At 37.5% G+C, this 23,195-nt stretch overlaps 1 protein-coding gene and 1 non-coding gene across 2 annotated transcripts in view; one reads left to right on the forward strand and one right to left on the reverse strand.

The window, feature by feature from the left end:
• Nucleotides 1-23,195, reverse strand: part of MAN1A1 (mannosidase alpha class 1A member 1) — a 155,836-nt gene that overhangs the window by 126,574 nt on the left and 6,067 nt on the right. The gene's annotated exons all lie outside the window — the stretch shown is intronic.
• On the forward strand, nucleotides 8,416-8,521 carry LOC134379342 (U6 spliceosomal RNA). The gene has a single exon (XR_010023744.1). It is a non-coding gene; the product is annotated as a U6 spliceosomal RNA (small nuclear RNA).

Raw genomic sequence — 23,195 nt, forward strand, 5'->3', positions numbered from 1 at the left:
CCCAAAAAGTATTTTCTTATCATCCCTGTAACAGAAATACCCAGCATTTATTGAACACTTATATCAGGATGTAGGAGTATGTAAAGTATTTACATATTCTCTTAGTTCCTCACAACAACCCTGCGAGCAAGGTACTTCCCCCATTTTGAGTCCATTGCACAGAGGTTCAATAATTTTCCCAAGGTCAGACCTTGAGCAAGTGGTGGAAGTTGACTGTAAATTCAGGCGGACTCTGAAGCCTAAGACATATTGTCTTACACATTGTCCTGAGTGAAATGTGTGACTCCTGCAATGTGAGGGAAACTTGCCTGCCAAATAAACTTCCAGATAAAGTGTCACTCATGTGTTGTTAGTATATATCTTTGTATATTTCTATTACCTATCTAATTATTCTGGATAAATTTAACTCTTAAGAGTGACACTTTCAGAAACATAACATGCAGAACTAGCCTCCAATCTTCCTTCATTTGAAATTTTGTGAATTCAAGGAAAAACATTAAATATATTAGTAGATTAAGGAACTGAGATGAGAATAACTCTTGCTTCTGGTGCTTCGTAGGGATAAAGTTATCTTCCACAGGTTGACAAAGGACTTTGCTTTTCATAAATTTTAACTGCTAAAAGTTCTTTCCTTTGAAACATATTTGTTCATTTTTATTTGGGCATCTTACACAGTAATCTCATAATCTTTATTCTTGGTTTCATCATAGATGACATTTCATCACCAACAGAACACCCTAACAATTTCATTTTGTGGCTACTGAAAAAAGACATACTGTTCAATATACTAGTTTAAATGTCAATAGGACTCTAAAAATCGCCCATTAATTGGCAACATCATCCTTGTTAAAAACATGCAAAAAACCAAAAAAGTAGAGATATTATTTCTCAAAGCTCTCTCTACTAGTTTCATTTAAACTTCTATGTTACTATGTTACTAAGATATGTTACTAAGATTACTGAAAATGGAAACAATCATTTTGGACTACATACAGTACAATATTATTTCTTTAATTGAAACATAATTGATTGTACATATCTATGGGGTATAGTATTGAATATCAAAAGCAGTATGCAATATGTGATGCACAAATCAGGATAATTAACATATTCAACATTATACAATGTAATAATTTTTTGTGGCCCTTTACCAATTTCTTGCTAAACCCCATCCCTCTCCCCCTTTCCCACCTGTGGTGGCCTCAGTTCTATCCTCTCCTTTTGAAAGCTCAACAAATTACTGATTGTTGTATCTTTCCTTCCATTTTTAAAAATTTGTTTATTTTTTAGCTCCCCACTTATGAGTTAGGACGTGCAGTATTTCTCTTTCTGTGCATGGCTTATTTCACTTGACATAACTCTAAGTTCACCTATGTTGCTGTAAATGGCAGTATTCCATTCCTTTTCATGGCAAAGTATTATTCCATTGTGTATATATACCATATTTTCCTTATCCAGTCGTCCATAGATGGACATTTAGGTTGGTTCCAACTCTGTGGTATTGTTAACAGAGCTACAATAAATATGGCAGTGCAAGTATCCCTTCAACATGATGATTTCCATTCCTTTGGGTATACACCCAGCAGTGGGATTACTGGATCATGTAGTGGTTCTATCTATAGCTGTTTGAGAAATCTCCATACTGCTTTCTGTAATGTCTGCACTAATTTACAGGCCCACCAACAGTGTTGGGTTCCCCTTTCTCCACATCCTCGCCAGCATGTTATTCTCTGTCTTTTTCATAATCGCCAGTCTAACTGGCATAAGACATCTTGATGTGGTTTTGATTTGTGTTTTGCTGATGTTTAGTAATGTTGAGTGTATTTCCATGTGTCTGGTAACCATCTGTATATCTTCCTTGAGAAATGCCTATTCAGCTCCTTTGCCCATGTTTTAATCAGGTTACCTGTTTTTTTACCAAGTTCTTTGAGTTCTTTGTATATTCTGGATATTAATCCCTTGTCAGATACATATTTTACAAATATTTTCTCCCATTCTATACGTAGCCTTTTTACTCTGCTAATTGTTTCCTTTGCTGTGCAGAAGCTTTTTAGTTTGATATAATCCCATTAGTTTATTCTTTCTTTCGTTGCCTGTGCTTTTGGAGTCTTACTCGTAAAGTCTTTGTCCAGTCCTGCTTCCTGAAGTGTTTTTCCTATGTTTTCTTTTAATAGCCAAAGCAATCCTGAGCAAAAAAAATTAAATAAATAAAGCTGGAGGAATAACACTACCTGCCTTCAAGTTATACTACAAAGCTACAGTAACCAAAACAGCATGGACACTTGGACCAATGGAACATTATAAAGAACCCAGAAATTAACCCACATACATACAGCCAACTGATCTTTGACAAAGGCAACAAGAACATACATTGTGGAAAAGATTGCCTCTTCAATAAATGGTGCTGGGAAAACTGGACATCTACATGTCGAAGAATGAGATTAGACCTGTACTTCTTGGCATATACCAAAATCAACTCAAAATGGACTACAGTACCATTTTTTAAGGCAAGCACTAACATCTAATAGACTTGTATCATTACCATCCTACAAACCATATTTTCTATGGATTAAAGATGGTCTGAGAGATTTTGCAAGTGATGGCAAGTATTTCCTGGGCCTGAAAATACATTACTCTAACTATTCTGGTAAAGCTTTAAAATCTGATAATGCCTGTTTTTTTTTTCCCCCAAATGGTAAAAGAAGATAATCATCATTCATTCTACTGTAGCTAGATGGCAAGTACCCAGCATTAAATATACACCAGATTCAGTGACCTGTTAAAATAAACTGCATTAGTTATTATTAGCTTTGAGTGCAATGACTTCCAATTTTGTTCAGCTATTTTAGCTTAAAAATCAGGCAAAAATCTCCATAAATTTAATAAGAAAAAAATGCCAAATTTGTCAGCAGAGGTCAAATTATTTTACTGTTTGAAAAGTGTAGACAAAGCTGCAAAGTAATAAAAATGAAAAAATTGGTATATATATTTTATCCATTGAAGATACTATGGATCGACTCACCCTACACCCAAAGCTCCTTTTCCCTTGCGTATCCCTGGAACAGAAGCTGTAGAAGCCACATGTGTGCTTTCAGCCTCTCCATAGCTATTGGTGACTATGTGACAAAGTCCCAGCCAATGAGACACTTGCCAGGGTCTGCAGGTAGACCTGCTTTCCCTCTTTCTTCTGCCTTGAATGTAGGTGTGACACATACAGATGTGTGGTCACAGTGGCTGTTCTGCTACCATAAATGAGACGAAAGCCAGGAGAACTACAGTGGCCTAATCATCACGGAGTCAGACAAGTTTTGTTTAAAGTTCAAACTAAGGTTATTTTGTTATTAACTGATCTACTACCAACCCCTAATGAATTTAACATTTAAGTAGCTTTGGTTGGTTGCTTTTTTAAAACTTGAGTGATCAGATTAAAACTGGACTTACATAATACCTCCAATTTAGGAAAATAGAAAGTTTTTACCTGCAATATTTCATTTCATAATATTGTCTGGTAGCTGAGAGCACTCTAAAGGTTTGACAGTTGTATGATAATAAATAGTATAATTTACCAAAGAAATTATCGTAGCCAAGTGCTGTGATCAAGTTTTGAATGAGTGATGGGGGAGGAGGGGAACAAGTGGTCAAAAAAAGAGGTAGTATGTAGTTAGCGTTCCTGAATTTACTTAGAAAACAGCAATATCGGGCTGAGCCCGTGGCGCACTCGGGAGAGTGCAGCGCTGGGAGCGCAGCGACGCTCCCGCCGCGGGTTCGGATGCTATATGGGAATGGCCGGTGCACTCACTGGCTGAGTACCGGTCACGAAAAAGACGAAAAAAAAAAAGAAAAAAAAGAAAACAGCAATATCATAGAACAATTTGAGTAGTTTACCTCCACCTCGTTTGAAAAAAGTGAAATATTTGTTGTGATAAATTATTCAAGTAAGTATTGTTATCAAAGAAGACTATGTTATACTTTTGGATAAAAAACCTCAAAAATTAATTAAGGCATCTCCTTATAATATAATTTATCCACGGTGCTAGTAAAAACCGAATTACTCCAATAATTGCATAACATTTTATTAACTACATTAAACAGCTTTAGCTTTCTGAAAAGGTTTCTGGTTAAAAGGTTTTTTTTAAGACAGTATTTTTACTAAATACTGTGCTTCTGATAACACTAGTTGAAATGTTTGATTTCTATCTACTTTTATGGAGTATGATAAATAGGTTACAATTTCTCCTTCTCAAATGTAAAATTTCTCTCTCTCAAATTCGTATATAGATATATGTGTATGTCAAAGAATACAACTTTTTCCCAAAGTTTTATTATGATGACACCAAATATTATTTAAAACAGGTCAGTATACTTGTGATCTTCCACTACCAATTTCCATATAAACTGACTCTCTTATACTATGTATTTTCTTTTCATTGTTTGAACAATATTAGAATTCCATACCCTTCATTTCTGGAAACAAGACTGTTGCTCCAAATAGAGAGGTATGACCTTCTACTGTCGAGAGAAAATACCTTCCCAGTACGGAATATAAAATACTGTCCTTGGCTTAGGACTCTCTAACTTGATTTAAAATATTCCTCTTTAAAATGCTCCTCCCAACCAGGAGAATATTTCGCCTTCTACCTGGATCCTCTGTCAGGATTTATGAGGGATCTGTCCATCCTGCCTGCTTCTTTGGTCTAGTCTCAGAAGGTCACCCTTCCAGCAACTAACTACTCACCTATGAACTGTACTGACAAAGAACAGAGGTCTAATGGATCAAATACATGATCTACAAACATTTATGCTGGGCAATGGTGAGGGTGTTCAGCAGCCTCATTTGGGCAGCAGGGTGGAACCTATCCTAGTACTAAATGCTCCAGACCAAATTCCATTCCCACTTGTTCCTTTGTGCGAGGCTGAACCATTCATTCCTTCCACAAATATCTTCTGAGCAACTACAGCTACATTCAATTCCTGTCCACAAGGGGCTCACCAGTGCACAGCTATGTGTCTATGTGACAATCTTATCAATGTTACTAAGTACTGCAATTCTGATTCTACTCCTACTTTCTTTTCTCTCCTTGACTTGAACCTCTGGGTACTAGTCCCTGTTCACCTTTGAACCATGACTACTATGATATGCTATTTCTTTGAAATCCAGACCACTGGCAACCAACCATCTCTTGTAAAGGAACTGTCCTCCTAGCACGATCTCTAGTCTTTGGGCCTCTCTAGCCACCACCCCAGACTATCACGACAAAATGTCATTATAAACACTTAAATCAGGCAAGAAGCATAGTCCGTGGTGTTTGCTACTCAGCCAATCCTGTTTATAGCTCTTTCTATACTATAGCATATGTAAATGCTGATTCGCTGTAATCCAAGTCTCCCTTCCTCAGATCAACCAATCTTTGATGGAGAAACTTAAGCATTTTTCTATATTTCACCAGCAAAGCTGTTACAAGTTTTTCCAAAATGTTTTCAGCACAAGGTTCTGAATTGTGAAATGGCAAAATAAGATTTGCATAACAGTCATTTCAAAATTGAAGGAAGGCCTTAACTAGTTTTCAGCTGCTATGCAGCTTGATCTTTGATGTGGTGCTCAGGCCTGCAACCAAGTCCACAGCAAGGTGGCTGCCGACAGAAGAGGTTCTCCATTCTAGCAGCCCGAGAGCACAGGAAACCAGCTAGACTTTGCCTAAACCCTTGAAAGACGCCAACTGCATTTAAAGCTGATGCCTCTTAATCACAGTCTGTGAAGCAGTTATCACTGTTCCACCACTTTAGAAAGCATCGCAAATACAAACTTGTGAAGTTCAACAAAAGATCACACTACAAAACATTATCCTGTTGTAAACTCCTTTTCCCAATTTCTACCCCTAATTAAAAAATATGGAAGATATGATTTGAAAGAAAAATGTTTTGTTTCTTCCTTTTAAATGAAGTGCCAGAGTGCTTCCTTTATGCCTATAGATTCAAAGTTGTAACATAATGACCAAAAGGGACTGAATGGATATCATCCTCACTGCAGTTAACTTTCCTTTTGCCGAAATTTATATAAACCAAGAATGTGTTAAATACCACAAGACAAATTTCCATTATAATATGACCATAATCTTATATATTTTACCAATATTTAGCAATTGTATCATTAATTATGTAATTGATTATCAAGTATTTTTGAGCACTTAATTGATGCCCAGCATGCACGTCAATGTTCTGCTTAACCCATAATAATGATTTACAACTGCAGGTTATTGTGTTTGTGTCTTCTCCAAGTAGATAAGACAGCAGAAGGTATGTGAATGTACCAGATTCTTTCCTACCCTCTGTGGACATCAGGCTAATGTAGGTGCTGATGACTAACTGACCAATCATCAAAAAGGACAAATTCTGTGAACACAACAATGGATAAATAGAGTCTTGGGTAGTGATGAAGACAGCGTGAATAGTTAAAATCCAAGTGTAGGTGATGGGGTGAGGGGTGGTGGAAAGAGGAGTAGTTGAAGGATATTCTAAAGAATATTCTGAATTATGGGATATGTCTACGGGGTGGGAAGGAGTGGAGACAGCAAACGCACAGCCTTGGATATTATTCAAAAATAAAAATGACACTGGAAAAAAATGTTTCAGGCCCTGCAAATCATACACTACAATGTAGGTAAATTCTAAACAGGTAACTGTAATGGGTAGTTATCTTGTGTATTTCAACATACATAGTAACAGCAAGTTCCCAGATTCAAGTAATTTCTTTCCTTTATAATCACCAGAAAACAAACAAACAAACAAACAAACAAACAAACAAACACCTTTCTGGAAAATTAGGAAATTAAGAAAATTAGAAATTCTACTCAATTTTTCACAAGAGCAGAGTATTTATTACCCCAAATTGTATATTCCACAGGTTAAACAAGTTCTTTCCCTGTGATATCTGTTACATAGAAAAATAAACAAGTAGATATATAAAGGTTTTTTTTAACTACCAGAAAAAGTTTTTTCTACTTTTCCTTTCATTATAGAACTCAGAGCCCCATGGCTCTCAGTCATACATATCCTATTAAAATCTCACTAATGTTACATGAATATCTTATTTGCAAATGAAGTTGTTACTAAAACCATAAAAGGTCACTGGTTTAAAAGAGGTTTTCTTAACCTTGGCACTACTGACATTAGGGGTGGAGAATTCTTTGTTGGGGGTGGGACCCTGTTCATTGTAGGATGCTCACCAAGCATCCCTGCCTCTACACACTAGATGCCTGTATCCCATCCTCTCAGATGTGACAACCAGTATCTCCAGGCACTATCAAATTGTACACTGGGGAGCAAAATAGCCCTGGTTGAGAATCAACATTTAAAGCAAGCTGTTCAATTAGAATAATAATCCTAATATTTACATGGCACTATGTACTAGTCACAATTCTAAACACTTTACATATATAAACACATGTAACTTAATTCTCAATAATAACTTTTTTTTACACATGAAGAATCTGAGGTCCTGGGAGGTTAAGTAACTCGCCCAAGGTCACTGGACACATAAATAGCAGAAAAGGAAATAAAATGCAGGGAGTTTAGCTCCAGAGTTATTCTCCTAACTTCAACACTATACCTGCTAAGATGCAGGAATAATAAACATAAATAATTATTTTTCATTCAAGACTTTTAGTAGTCTTATAATACTGGTCACCTTAAATACCCCTGGGCTCAGAATACTCATTTTTAAAAATAGGAACAATAACGGGATTAAAAAAAAGATACTTTATCAAAGGCACTTAATAAGGCTTCAGCAAAAGTCCTAAGAATGAAATATTGTTCCTATTTATCAATACTCCTTAAATGTGGAAAAATCTTTGCTTTCCTTCTCGTTTATCTGTAATAGTAAGAGTTGGCTATACAAAGGAACTACCATAAACCTAGGTAGCTTCTTTTGATTTGAGTTACTCCTACCAGTAACCTGAAGAACAAAATACCTCTTAGGTAATAGCTTCTGTTTGTTGAGCACAATTTCAGCAACAGGCCACACAATTTGCCCATGGCTTTGAGTAACTCTGTGTACCCAAGGGACCGTACTTGGCTTCACATACTGTACACACACACAGTACCCAAAAGTGGTAAATAGAATGAACGACCCCCCCCAAAAATGTCCATACCCTAATCCCTGTACTTATGAATATTTTATTTTAGATGGCTAAAGAGAGTTGATTGATATAGTGAAAGTTACCTAAGGATAATTAAGATGACCTTAGCACAGAGAAGTTAGACTGGATTATCCAGTGGGTCCAATCTAATCACATAAACCTTTAATTGCAGAGAACACTCTTCAGCTGGGGGTAGAAAAGATGTAGCAGAAGGGACAGTCAGAGAGATTCAGTTGAACAGGACTTGATGGGATGTTGCTGATTTGAAAATGGACGAGGTGTGCTCGCTTTGGCAGCACATACACCAAAACTGGAACGATACAGAGAAGACGGCATGGCTCTTGTGCAAGGATGACATGCAAATTTATGGAGTACTCCATATTTTTAAGAGATCTATTGTACAACATGGTGACTACAGTTAATAAGAACGTATTGTATCCTCAAAAATTGCTAAGAGGGTAGATTTAAGTGTTCTCACCATCAAAGGAAAAGTGTATGAAGTAATGGATATGTTCATTAGCTAGATTCAGCCATTCCACAATGTATGCATATTTCAAAACATTATTATGTACACCATATACATATATATATATACACATACACACACACACACATATGTACACAGTTTTTATTTATACAAGTGAATGAAGGAATGAAATGAAAAAATAACAGAGGGCAACAGTGAGGAGACAGACAGGTGGTTTCAAGGAGCTGAGTCTCCTGGCTTACAGCCAGCAAGGAAATGGGGACCTCAATCCTACAGTTGTAAGCAACTAAATTCTTCCAACTATCTGAATGAACTGTAAGCAAATTCTCCCCCAGAGCCTCTAGATAAGGGCCCAGGCCCACTGACATTTCATTTTTGGCCTTATGAGACCCAGAGAAACCAAACAAGCCCTCTCCAACTGTGACCTACAGAACCATGAGATACTGTTTTAATCCACTGAGTTTGTGATAATTTGTTATAGCAGCAAAAGAAAACTAACACACCACACAACATGCCCAAGACAAGGAAGAACAGTAATTCACCCACTGCCATAGCAGGAATTACCAAGTGGCAGATAGGGGTTTAGAATCCTGGTCTTTCAAACCTCTAAACTATTTCCTTAAATAATCAATATCCGTATAGGTTTCCTAACATGCAAATAGTATTGCATCCCTTCACTTACCAGCTCCTGATGGCAGCCATGAAAGGTAGGCATTAACAAGTTTTACAGATGAGAAACACCCTCAAAGGCCTCTGTATGCACACAGGGTTGGACTGTTAATAAGTGACAAGGCCAAGAGCTCTTTCATCTCACTGCTTTTGCATACACTGCCTTTAACAGGAAGAATGTAATAAACAAAGGGGTTTAAACAAAGTGAGTCATAAAAACACAGGGAAAAAATGATTTTCTGCTGGTAGGGGATAAGAACAGGTAAGAATTTATGGAATGCATAAGATTTAAATCAGGTCTTGATGGACAGGACAGGTAGGATTTCAAAAGATGAATGGTAAGACCTGATTATTTTGTAAATTTGGAATCAAATTCTTGTGTATGTGTTTTAGTTGGTCACCATAAAAGTTAAAGTGTTTGGATTTCATCACATTATGAAGCAGCAATATGAGCTGTTAAATGGTGACCATCTCAGGGCAGGTAAGTTTGGTTCATGAAATGATATTTTGTAGGTATGTTTGTATCACAGTTAATACAACAACATGAAGATGCTAAAGTTGGTAGGCTGTAATTTTGAGAAGGCAGAACTTTCTATAGTGAACATATAGCAGAACCCCAGACAATCTGCCTCTGACAAATAAGCCTACGAGAGAAATTCCCAAAAAGGTAAATGCAGCAAAGCAGATGTCTGGATGCAGTAGAGATGTTAGGAGACCTCGTGCAGCCAGGCAACCCTCTCCTTTCCATTACTTAGGAGGCTCTGTGCCATGGCTACCTTTGTACTAAAAATCATTACTTCACCCCCTGGCCATAGCTGATTAGACACCTAGCCAAAGCTGGGTCAGATTCTCCACTCTGGGAATTTGGAATTGAGCCTCAGAGATACTTATTAGAAACTCTATTAGTGTTTAAACTCATTGGCCACGTAAATACGAGGACCAATTTATAGAGACCTTGTTGGTAGAGGAAAGGATAAAGCAGATATGTCTAGAGACAAAAGACTAAGTAGCCCAGGATAAGAAAGGAGAAATAGTAGTCTTGTTTCCTGATGCTTTCCATATTTGCAGTTCCTGGCCTTGTGAGGTCTTGCTGCACTTCTTAACCTGGATCCATGAGATGCCCCCTTTATCTTATAATAAATATCTCCTCCCTCCCACCCCAACCTCTCTAACCAAAACTGAGTAGATTTATATTTTTACAAACAAATGGTACCTCATATAAGATTTTTTTTTTTAAAGTACTTGGGGATCTCTGTTCTAAACACCTAGAAAAACCTGAAGGCTAGGTAAATCTATCTGTCTGCCTTCTCCAAATATGGCAGAGTAGCTGAATCCTGCTAAGGAAAAATCAAACTAGTGAGCAGAGGGAGCCATCACAAATCCATGGCTGCCAACCCCAACTGTGTGCTCAAGTGTCCTGCAAGCCTTTTGTTTCTCTACTGCCTTCCCATTGTTCCCTGTCATCTTGCAGCTACCACTCCACTTCTCCAGTCCCTTCCACAGCAACCTTCTTAGGGTTTCCAACCAGAATGCCACACTGAATCTGCCCCAGTAGGGGTCACCTTCAACCTGCTTGTTACCAAATCCAAAAGACACTTTTCAGTCTGTATCTTGTCTCTAAGCAACATTTGTCACTGCTAACTGAGACTCAGTTCATAAAATATTAAATATCTAAAAACGTTCCAAGGTGCTACACTCTGCCACTTTTTTTCCTGCATCTCTGATTGCTCCTTCCCTGTCACCTCTTACTCTGTATGTCCCTTAAATGTTGGTGTTCCTCAGGCTTCTAGGCCCTAGCCTCTTCTTTAGGACACTCTATCCTTGAGCGGTCTCATTTACTTCCATGGCTTGATGGTCTCAAGATTGGTATCTCTAGTCTAGACCTCTCTCTGCAGTGCTTGTTGTATATTTCCAACTGCCTATGACATACCTTCTTCACCTGGAAATCTTTCTCCTTTCACACAACATATCCCAAACCAGATCCATCACCCTCTCCATTCCCCTTCCTTCCCTGGGATCCTGACCGTCACCCAACCCCTTGTCCAGACCAGGAGCCCACATGCCACCCTTGGTTCCATTTCCTCCCTCACCCTCCACATCTAAGTGCTCACAAAGTTCTATAAATTTTATTTCTTAAACATCTCGAGGATCTGTTCACTTTCTTTATCTCTACAACCATTTGTGCATGTGGGTCATCTCATCTCTCATCTGGTTTCCTGCTGAGTCTCTGACTCTAGTCGTATTTGAAAATGCAAATTTGATATTATTTCCCCAACTTAAAACCCTCCCATGGCTCCCAGTGATCTTCAGGGTAAAGTCTAAACACCTGGCAGGATCCTTCCCCGCTCTGTTCTGGGGTCCCATGCCTGGCACCCACTTCTCAGCCTCACTGTGCGGCCTCAGTTCTTCAGCTGCCTTCTGAGCCTTCCCACGCTCCACTCCCTGTCCTGGAGCTCTCCCATCTCGCCCTGCAACTTGCTAACTCCTCTCATCCTCGGGTCTCTCTACTATGTTGCTTCATTTAGAAAGTGTTCCTGAACCCCTTAAATCTGTCAGTGACATATTTGCTGTTTACTCCAAGTCTCACAGAACTGTCCCCACCACAGGCCACTTCCCCATCCACAGCACTTGTCACTCTGCCTTTTTACTCTTTACACTTTGGATTCCACATCAGCAGTGGCTACATCTGTGTTGCTTACTGTTGTCTCTCCGGTGTCTTGCACAGGTGGTACTTCGAAATATTTGTAGGACTACTGTTGGAAATGATTCTTAATCTGATTTATTAAAGGAAAATAATGTTAAAAAATTTTAATAATCATTTGAGTGTGAATGATTACTGGATCTCCCCACTTGCTTATATTTTAGAAAGTTATACTGTCTGGGTGTATCTCTTAGGAGCAAATCAAGGCCTTTTTTGCAACTTCTATATAAAACTTGAGTGTCAAGTGAGTAACGTATTTCTTTTGACTCATAGGATCTTTTTAGGTAATATACCCTACTGTGAATTTAAAATTCAAATTTCATTTGTGTCAATATGGTCATATTTTGTGGAATCTTTCACTTAAAAATTAAATAATTGCAAAATTATGTCTTCTAAAATTTATGAGTCATAGTTGCCCCAAGACTAGAGGGAGAAAAGGAAACAAATTTACATTTTGTTTCTTTCAGTGACTATCATCTTTCTCTCCATTTTGATTTAAACAACTTTCCAGAACTCCCAATTATCTCCATTAATGCTTAAAGCACTATTTTAGATAATTATAGACATGCACATAACCATGTATATATTACACATACACATATCATTAAGGTATATACACATACATGAATACATACTAACAAACATAATGCTTAATGTTGAGCACAAAATTACTCTTAAGAGAGGCTTTTCCAAACAAAGTAAATATGGGTTTTACTTTCAGAATTAAAGCACGTTGTTTGCCACAAGCTGGGATGGAACAGTGCCAACCCTCACTCCCTGCTTCCTCTACTTTCTTCTCAGGCACAGAGGTGACTGTGGTAGGAGTTCCATTCTTTAGTCAAGATGGGTAAGATCTTCAAGGACGCCAGGACCCCAGGGGCTGCTGGGGCCCAGAGAGACTGCATGTGAGGGTCAGAGAGACCCGAGTTCAAATCTCCAGCGAGGCACAAGGGAGCTGTGCAACCCTGGGCAATTGGCTTGACCCTTTTTGACCTCAATTTCCTATACGTAAAATGGGAAAAATAATACTAAATTCACAGGGTTATTTAGAGAATAAAACGAGAATACATATGTGAAGTGGTTAGCATATTGCCCAACAAGAAGTAAACACTTATGTTGTAGTTACTTACAAACTCTTCACCACTCTAGAATTGAAATTGCAGATAAAGGAGACAAAATCTATGCAAAGATAAGGTTTTAAAAATCTAGTTATTGGTTGCTTTAATTATGTATAGATTAAGCTACACAGAAACTCTGTTAAGGAGACATTCTCCGAACAAGAATAACAAACTGTCTATTAGGAGAAAGAAGGAGCATATTGTAGAGTATTACTAGAGGCTGTACTTTTTATTAAATGTGTGGTCTTAACCGCTACTTCTATTTTATACCAAGAGAAAAAGGGAAAATTATCAGGCATTATTATTGTGGTTGTTATTCATAAGCCAAATATACCTGCAAATTAATAGCTGAGGTTTAAGAGTCTATCAAGGAATAGGATTCTTATTTTAAATATTAAGGCAAAATTCTATTTAAAAGAGAAATATATAACTTGGAGCCTTGTTACAGAACAATGGAAATCTCTGGGGGTGCATTATATTCAACAGACACTCTCTTTTATAGCTATTGATGAGTTCTGTCTCCCTGAGATTTGCAAAGACAGGGTACTCCAGAGTGAAGTACAGGAGCAGTGATCTCACCCTGAGTGTAGAGAGAACCTTCCCTCCCTGCCCATTTGGTTTACCACCTTCATATCAGCCCCTGAAAGTGCTGTCTGCAAAAATCCCCCAGTGTTTCGGAAAACACTAGCAACATCATGTGATGCATGCGATTTCAAATCAGTCAAAGGCATTACTTCTCAAGATAGCTTTTGAGCAATTCTACTGAGAGCCAAAGGCCCACAATATGCTAACCAATCATGTAACTGGACAGCTTCCTCCCTCAGGAATTCTAAAAAGTAGCAGCCAGTGCCTGGCAGGTCAGGAGAAAGGTGATCTGTCTGCATGCCAGTGGTAATATCTGGAATTCACCTCTCAAGGTTCTCGGAAGTGACAGCGCTGCTCAGTCCCTGCTGACAACCACAGTCAATTCTTGATTATTAGGGTAACTAGTAACCTGACGTGTAATTTTTATAATCCCACTTCTGCTACTCTTCTACCACCGACCTTTACACCATTAGCACCACCTCTCTCTGAGAGAAAACATAAAAGGATGGAAGATGATTAACAGCATGGATCAAAAAAAAAAAAAAAAATGACAGGAAAATGGAGGTAATACGAAATTAAGCTAAGTTAGGAAAGCTAAAACTAACACCTGATTACCTGTGGCATATTTGACTATGAAATCATAAAATTCTATTACCACCTTCGTCAACAGTAGAGAATTTAGGTCACAACTTTTTTCAAGAATACATACATCCAGAGTAGTTTTCCTAATGAGGAATCTGCAACTGGTTAACTCAGACCAATACCTGGTATTACAGTTTGTCAAACTTCTTCCTAGCCCTCAAAGAAGTACCTTCTAGGTGCCTAAATTCTAGCTCGTTTATATTATGAAAACCTAGAGTGTAATTCTCCAGATCACAGGTGGGTGGAGAACTACAACCACAGAAGCAAATACTGTACACTGAATTCCCAGATTTACAGGTACATTCTAATGGGACAACAGTGTATATTAAACATTAAGAAAGAAAGAAATGAACAGCATTCCCCCCCCCCCACACAAAGGCAATTGTTTTTAAAGCTCTATTTCAGTTCATCTTACCCTGCTATACCCTGGAATAAGACTCTTTCCTAAATTTATAAAATTACCACGGTCTGTTTTCAATCAAATTTAGAAACATTTGACAAGGCATGGAAAATAAAAAGAAATACCCTTTGATTTTAGCTTTTCTTATTTTCTTCACCACCAACAGCAAGCAGATTTGAAATTCTATGATTGAAAAATACAGACCTGGGGGATTAAAAAATGATAGGAAAAAAGGAGACCAAAATATACTCACCCCCAGCAAAGAAGACCTTTACCTCTCTATATTAATCAGTTTTTATTACATAATTTGTGCTTTGAACTCTAACATAAAATAATTTTAAAAATTAAAAATACCATAGATTAAAGGCTTTCTATTATTTTAGGATGAATCACAGTAACTTAAGTGTCATCTCATATGTTAAGAGTAAAAACATTCAAAATGTTCAAAAAGTCTTTAAGAGTATAATGTTTTAATAAAAGGAAGTAAACTTTTAGAACATTAGTTCGTGTTCTGTTTCCAAATCTAATCCTTGAGGCATAAACTACAAAGTTAATAAAGAGCAGATTAAAACCAACCAAGAACAAATTATTAAATTAGTCTTCCATTTCACTCTTCAATTCTTTTTAAAATGGACTAAGATTTTCTGCTGCCAATTTAGTTAAAGCTGTAGCAGCTCTAATAATCAATGGATATTATCACAAAAGGTGTAGATACATCCTAAAATGAAAGTACCACATGCCTAATTATTGAGCTAATTTACACGTGAAAGCTATCTCTGAATGAAACACTTTCAGCTTTTCGACTCACAAAATATTTCTTTCTGTGCCCTGAAGGTACTTCTCCACATTTCACTCTGCTCCCCAGCTTTCCTTCCTTCCCCCTCAAATCTGCGTGTTTGAGTGACACCAAGCCAGGAAGTCAGAGGTAACCTGACACTGATGAATGAATGAGAAACCGCTCTGTTTAACACCCTCTCTATGGTTTTCCTGAGGATGAGCATTATTTCTGAGAAATAACAGTTGCGAAAAGGCAAAACAATTACTTACTTTCTGGCCACAGGAAGCAGGGATTTTGGCAACAACTAAAACGGGAGGCAATGACAGAAAATACCAGCTATTGGTCAATACAGCAATACTGCAGCCAAAACTTCCTTTTCTTTCCTGGAAATGATTTCCTGAATACAATTTACTTGCCAATCCCTTTTCTTAACAAAATCTCAAGCTTATTACTCCCACCAATACCCAGATGCTAATAAATAAATACTATTTATTGAATAATGCTACTTGCCAGGCATTGTGCTGAGAGATTCACATACACTTTCTATTTTATTTCTTACAACTCCGCAAAAGAGAATTGTTAACCCCATTTCACAAGCGTGGAAAGGGAGGTTCAGAGGTATTTCCACTCTGCCACACTGCTTCACAGTCTGACCAGGTTGTAAAGGATTTTGGTGATATACTTAAATTGTTTCTCATTTTGGTAACATTGAAGATGAATCGCTTCTACTGTCAAATTCTGGGCCATGAACCTATGGGATAGAAAAAGGTGTTCTAACTTTTAGGGAGTCTGAGACCTAACTGGAAGGTAACATTTATGCTCATGACATTAGTGACACACGGATCAAAGACAGAAACAATCAATGACATGGGGATTTGGAGAAGGGAGGGATCTGTAGAGGTTGAGAATATAGAGAGGGCTTCATGAGGACATGGATATGAGCAAATGAGAGGACGTGAAGAGGAATGATGTAAGTAAGGCAAAGTCCTTTACGAGATGTATTTTGGAGACAGTAACTATGCAAGTGAAACAGAGTACTTTCCCGGTAAAAAAATAGGAAATATGACTCAGGAAGCTAAATAGGTAAAAAAAACAAAAAAAAAAACAAAAAAAAAAACACTATGGATACCAAGCTAAGTAGTTGTGACTTCATTCTAGGGCAATGTTTTTCAAACTGAAGTCACTGGATCAGCAGCACCTGCATCACCTGGGAATATGTTGAAAATGCAAATTCTGGGGCCCACCCAGACTTAAAGAATCAGAAGTTCTGGGGACAGAGCTCAGCAATCTGTGTTTCAATGTGCCTTCCAGGTGATGCTGATGCATGTTAAAGTTTGAATCACTGCTTTATAGGACATGGAAGACCACTAAAACCTCTGAGTCAGGCAACATGAGAGAAGTGGTATTTTAGGAAGAGTAATCTAATGGTAACCTGCAGAATGGATTGGAAAAGGGACCATTTGCAAATTCACAAAATTCACAGAGCCTCCACCATGCATGTATTAATATGAGACAGCACTTTTCAGGAAACAGAAAACCAATATTCTTTCTCTTTCTCGATATGTCACACCTTCTTACTGAGAACATGTTTATGAAATTCTGATTTCTGCAGCAGAAAATAACACCTAACCTATGACTTTTCATCGCAGTGTAGTACCTGTAAGCATTACTTATTAAAACACTTTTGTCTCTCTAAAATTTTTGCTGGAATGGGGAGAAAAAAAACCAAACCAGCTTTAATTAGGTGTATCATGTATAAAATTGAAATATAAGAAAAATAGCAGCTCTTATGAAATACAGTCCACTGCTCTAGACAAAAATGAACAGAAATGAATAAGGACTCTACCTAATTTAAAAATCATGTACCTGAAAAACAAAATGTTGGCCATAAATATGAAGCAGACTGATTTTTCAACAAAGCAACAGAACTTTCAAGTAAGTGTTGACCTTTAAAGGACTCTCACAATTATCTATACTTATTTCAGCAACTTTACATGTCCTCAAAAGGTTTTTTTTCGAACCACTTTCACAGTCAGATTAAAAGTCACATAAGGAAATGACTACATTTTTCATTTTATAAATCATTCTGAAAAACAACTTTAAAACTAGAAAAGGTATTTCCTATATTCATTACTCTCTTTATTCACTAGATCAGATTCGGAATGACTTTTGACTGTTGTAAAATAGTCAAATTTCCCCTCAAAAGACAACGTTTTGTAGCCCTAGGAGAAAGGGCTCCAAAGATGAGTGGACACCACTTTTGAATATTTGGTTGTTTAAAAGGGGGTCACACTTAACCTGAATAACCTCTGCTGGTATGTTTGTTTACAAAAGCGTATTCATTCAACAAATATTTACTGGGTCCTATTATGGACAAGGCCCAGAGCTAGCTGACCTAGTGGACATATGGACGAATAAGGGGAAGTTCTTTCTCCTGTCCTCAACATGTTCTGGAAGAGACTGATGACTATAAAGAGCCAATGTCACAGAAATTCTGTATTCCTGGAGTAAGAGAAAACAGAAGTATTTCTACACTGTGGCTCTATTTTATTACTGATGAAATAGTTTTTAAAAAATCATAATTTTTACTCACCTAACTATTAAAAAGGCTTTTGACAATAATTAATAAATCACCTTCATTTTTTTATGCTCCTCAAAATCCCCTCCACCCAATTTTTTTTAGAGCAACTGAGTTCTTCATTACATATTCTATGTTAAGTAACCCCAGAAGGATTAAATAATGAAGACTAACCAAAGTGCTTAATAAATGAATGTATACAATGTATTAAATGCATGCCAATTTTAAAATACCCTTTTTACTACAAAAAGTTCCTTTTACACTTCTTAATAAGGATGCCTCATAAAATTGCTGACTCGGTCTAATAACTCCTTAAATCACAATATGGACTGCTTAGGCATTTCTAATTATGAGCTGAAAATCTGCAGTTGACTAGATATAACATTCAACTGCTAGTCCACTACAAAAATAACCTGTCTCAGAAAACAGCATCCTAAATATTCTAAAATTACTATCATCTCAAGCCACAATTTATTAAAATAATATAGTACCTTTACGTCAATCGTTATTCATGTTAACATAGTCCCAAAGCCAAATTTAAATAGTTCTGGCATTTGGCAGACTTTTATGAACTAACAAAGGTCAGAATATAAATATACTTTGAAATGTATAACTCTTCATTATCTTAAAAAGCATGACTAAAAACACTTGATTTTAAGGAGCTAGCAAAAAGCAAACACACACAGCCCCAAATTTCATAAAAAAGAAAAATGCTTTTCTTTTACTTAAAAATAAAACACCTTAAACAAAATGCATGTTTATCCTATTTAAAACACTAAAGGCCTCTAACATACAAAAGATTAGCCTGCCCCTTCAAACATAAGAATGTATTCTGCTATAAAATATTATGAACAATGTCCTTGTAGTTAATTTTTCTTCTTTAAGAATTAAGCTTTGTAAGACTTGCCATTTTCTAGCATCATTAAAAACACATCTGAAATTCTATTTGGACTATATCTGATCTTCATCTATGATCTTAAAATATTAGGAAACCATCCTGATAAATTCTAAGAAGAGAAAGATCCTTTCCCAGATCTCCAGAGAGGCTAATACCTTCCTCAAATATCATGCAAATCCCAACTATAACTTAAAAATGAAGACGAGCTGATGGAAGCTGGCTGGGTCTTAACTGAAGGAAAGTGGGCTGTGGGCTGTCCCAAGGTGCCTGGTAAGTACTACTGTCAACAAAGCATACATTTTATCCTAGGTGCCCAACCGACGGAAGAAGTCAATTTTGTTGTAACTTTTCTTTATTAAATCCTATCTATCACCTCCAGGACTCTGCCTCTCTCAGGAGTCCACATCTGTCCAGCCAGCTTGCCAGACCCACCTCCTGGGATATCCCACTCCTTAGGCCTCCAAGCTCTGCCTTCTTCCCAGTCCTGCTCCCTTAAAAACTTCCTTGTTCTATACAATTCACAATAAGGAAATGCAACTAGTCAACCAACACGAGAGAAAATGTTGATCAAAGAAAGGTGAATTAAAAATAAATGATACTGTCTCATCATCTATGAAATTCATAAAGATTCAAGAGACTACATTCATTACATTACAGGTAGGAGTATAAATGGTCTTTGGAAAATTATCCTTCAAAATGTACTACTATTTTTTGGCCCATTTATTTCCCCTTCTAGAAATTTAAGGGGAAATCTACTTATGGGGAGTTGAATTGACTGTCCCCGCCAAACTCATTGAAGCTTGAACTGTGTCTGCCAAGTTTTATGTATTAGAAACTTGGCCCCCACTGTGACTGTTGGGAGGTAATTGAAAGGTGGGACCTTGAAGAGGTGATTAGATTATAGGACCATGCCATACTGAATGGATTAATAATGGTGGTCATGGGTGTGGTTCTGAGGGCTTTAAAAGGAGAGCCCGTGAGAGTCTCTCTCTCTCTGCTCCACCATCTTCTGCCACGTGAGACCCCTGCACTGGTGTAAAGCCGCCACCAAACAAGACCCTCCCAGATCTGTTCCCTGGACTTTGGACTTCCCAGCTTCTGAAACTATAAGCAACAAATTTCATTTCCTTTATAAATTACCCAGTACCAGGTATTTTGTTACAAGCAACAGAAATGGACTAATACGGGGGGGCAATAAAAAGTGAGATGGAAACTTACTGGACAAAAGGTGTTGTTTAATCTCAGCGTTTCTTATAAAAACAAAAAACTGGGCATAACCTAAATGTTCCGGTCCAAAGAAATGGTTAAATAAAGTATGATGCTTCTACTTCATATATAATAGTATAATAAAAATGATACTTCAAAAGAAAATGAAAAAACACGATTATAGTGTGGTTATAACTGTCGGGAAAATAAACTTATATGTTGGGGAAGGGTAGTGTTGACACTACTTATGACCAAATGATAGAATTGTGAAGGACTGTTTTTCTTTTTTCTACTTCAGTGTGCTTTCAAAATTTTCTTTCCCTAGCAGGCATTAATTTATAATGAAATAACACAGTGAAAGATATTTGATTCTTTTACAAACTTATTCTATCCCTTGCTTAGACAAATCTGAAAGTACAGTAATTTCTGCTGAGCAACGATAGTGATACACTTTTACCAGCAGCCTTTAAGAAGCAATACATCAACTAAAGGGAAGCACTGATGGTGAAATTTCAGGCAGCTGGAAAAGAGATTTTGAGACTGGTTATACACCCATGTGCTGCCCTAATCAATCCACAGGTCTGTCCTTTCGCCTTATGCCCTGACAGAGATACAGTGAGGAAACTCACCCTTTTCATAGCTCCAGCATTTATGAGGCGGGGTCTTCAAAAAGTTCGTGGAAAGATTTATAATAACTTTAAATTACATTTTTCCATGAACTTTCTAAAGTACCCTTGTATTCCTGTGAAAGAGGAACTAGGGTCAGACGATCATGTCCCAAACAAAAGCCCAGAGAAGCTGGACATGCCACCCCAGCCTGGGCCAAGATCCCTGGCCGCCTACGTCTCAGACCTTCTTGTTCCTTAGAAGAATCAAGTGCTCCTCAAAGGACCTTGAAAAGATCATTCAACAAGGAAGCATTTGGCAGAAATGGAGAGTTCAGCAATAGCTATTGGTCTATGATGACTTGAGTTCATGTCTCAACCACAGTCATTCATAGGCCTGTGTACATTAATTATTGCCACACCCTTGCCTATAAACGCCTAGCACAGGCAAACAGACTTCCCCACCAGCACTGCAACAAAGATTGTTTTAGACTGTGATGTGCTGTTTTATTAAGCCAGTCTTTCAGAAACTGGCGTCCTTTATTAGGTTTTCATCCCCTCATTTCCTTGCATTCTCTCATACTAAGTTGCTCACACTAGACACCCTCACACAAGGAAATGGAGATAGGACAATCTAACTGGAAACCCACATATGAATATGTGAAAAATGCAAATCGAACTGAATATAATATGGTCTGAGTGTCACTTGTATGAGGATGTAGAACAAGAGAGATCAGAAAGTAGCACAGCAAATCAGGAACTAGGCTTTCAATACATTTAATAGCCAGTGAGACAAATGGACAGATAGAAAAGCAAGAGTAAAGGGGCCATTCTAGTTACCAAAGACAAATAAATACAAAGGATACCTGTGCTTTTTAACTTTATTATCTCTGCTCTGGATTATCTGCAGGACTGCTGGGCTCTAATGTACCTAAAGCAACTGCTAGAGTATTCATGACAGAAATGAGGGCTGTGACTTTTAAATGCTCTTAAGCCTTAATCTCATTTGTTTTTTTTTTTTTTCAACTACCTAATGATCACAGAAGTCTTTACCAGGACTCAGTGGGGGTAAGGCAGTGCTGCCGCATTCTTCAGAGCAAAGGAATTAGACAGGACTGCTTTCTCAGGCAATACCTTACCCAAGCAAAGATGTTCCATTTCCCTCTTGGATGGTCTCAGCAGGGTTTCTGGCTGTTGGTTTGTCATTCAGAGCTGAGGAGGAGGGAGGGCCCAGCCAGCCAGTCTCCAAAGCACATGATCTCATTAGGGTCAAGATTATCAGAGGCTAAGCCAGGCCTGGGCTCTTAGAAGTAGTTCCCAGCTCTGTCATTTGTACACTGGGGAATCTCAGGAAGTCACAGCTCATCAAGCCCTATTTCTCATATGTGAAATGAGTCTTGGGTCTCAGGATCTCAGAGGTCCTTTGGGCCTGAAACCCTAATAAATCTAAATTCATTGTGAAGCTCTCAAAAAGGCCAAACTTTTTGAGCTACAAAATACAATTGATATGTGCAAACTTTGACTATAAGGTGAGCTCTAATTATAGAATTTATCATAATTATATAAGTTTTGTCATGTCTAAAATAATTTTCTCCTCACTTCTTAAAAACATTCCTCCAAAGACAAAAGAGGTTTAAATTCACATTACTCAATCTCTCTTTTTATCTTGAGGAGTAATTTCAATGCTTAAGGAGGTAACTTGACTGACTACTCTGAGAAAATGGTACTTCAGCAACAAGCACATTTAACTGGGAGAAAGAGACAAATTAATTCTTTAACACATATTTTGAAATACAGAAGCTGAAGAAGTATATGCGGTAAGTGTACAATTTTAAAGGTATTTAGTTTTTTGGAATTTGGCAGGAATCTGAGAAAATCAGGGTTGAGGTTGGCCAGTTAGTTCAGCTGGTTAGAGCGAGGTGCTGGTAACACCAGTGTCCAGGGTTTGAATTCCTGTACTGGTCAGCCACCAAAAAATAAAAATAAAAATATCAGAGTTGACTGTAGCACAATAAAATTATAGCTATTTGGAAAGATCATTTTGATGAACTGGAAATGTATCCCTTTAAGCACCAAAACTTAATTTTAACTATTTTTGATAATATTTTGAAACATCATTAACCATTTCCCCGATTTACTGAACAGTATATGGAACAGTGTAATCTTGGCTTGATGGCGTTAGGTGGTGACCAGTAACAGTAATAATAGCAAGTAGCATTTATTGTGCACCCACTGCATGCCTGATTATCATTCTAAGTGCTACATGTGGATGATCACATTTAAGCCTCAGGATCCAACAAAGTGGGTACCGTTACTATCCCCATTTTACAAATGAGGAAATTGAAGCTCTGAGAGTTTAATTTGCTTTAGGTCACAAAGCTAGTGAGTGGTAG

This window comes from Cynocephalus volans, chromosome 5 (assembly GCF_027409185.1).
Source record: "Cynocephalus volans isolate mCynVol1 chromosome 5, mCynVol1.pri, whole genome shotgun sequence".
NCBI classification, from domain to species: Eukaryota; Metazoa; Chordata; class Mammalia; order Dermoptera; family Cynocephalidae; genus Cynocephalus; species Cynocephalus volans.